General features: G+C 39.0%; 1 protein-coding gene across 1 annotated transcript in view; it reads left to right on the plus strand.

Annotated features, from left to right (window-relative positions):
• LOC119590606 (glucose-6-phosphate exchanger SLC37A2-like) overlaps positions 1-251 on the plus strand; it is a 41084-nt gene that overhangs the window by 9565 nt on the left and 31268 nt on the right. The window lies entirely within an intron of this gene.

The following is a 251-nucleotide window of genomic DNA, read 5'->3' on the forward strand; positions in this document are numbered from 1 at the left end:
CATGGCATTTTCCCTCTGGCACAGCACACCAAAAATTAATAATGGTGTCACATGGATTATTAAATAACGCGTAAGTTTTCGGCAACTGAAACAATGACGAACATCAGTTACAAACGTTAACTCTTGAACGTTTATAACACCACGATGACATTACGATTTGATGTTATTTTTTGGGTATATCGGGACTGTGACTCATATCACGCGTTTCCTTTCCCTTTTCTGACTTTACATCCATCCGGTTACCATCGATG

This window comes from Penaeus monodon, chromosome 27 (assembly GCF_015228065.2).
Source record: "Penaeus monodon isolate SGIC_2016 chromosome 27, NSTDA_Pmon_1, whole genome shotgun sequence".
Lineage (NCBI taxonomy): Eukaryota > Metazoa > Arthropoda > Malacostraca > Decapoda > Penaeidae > Penaeus > Penaeus monodon.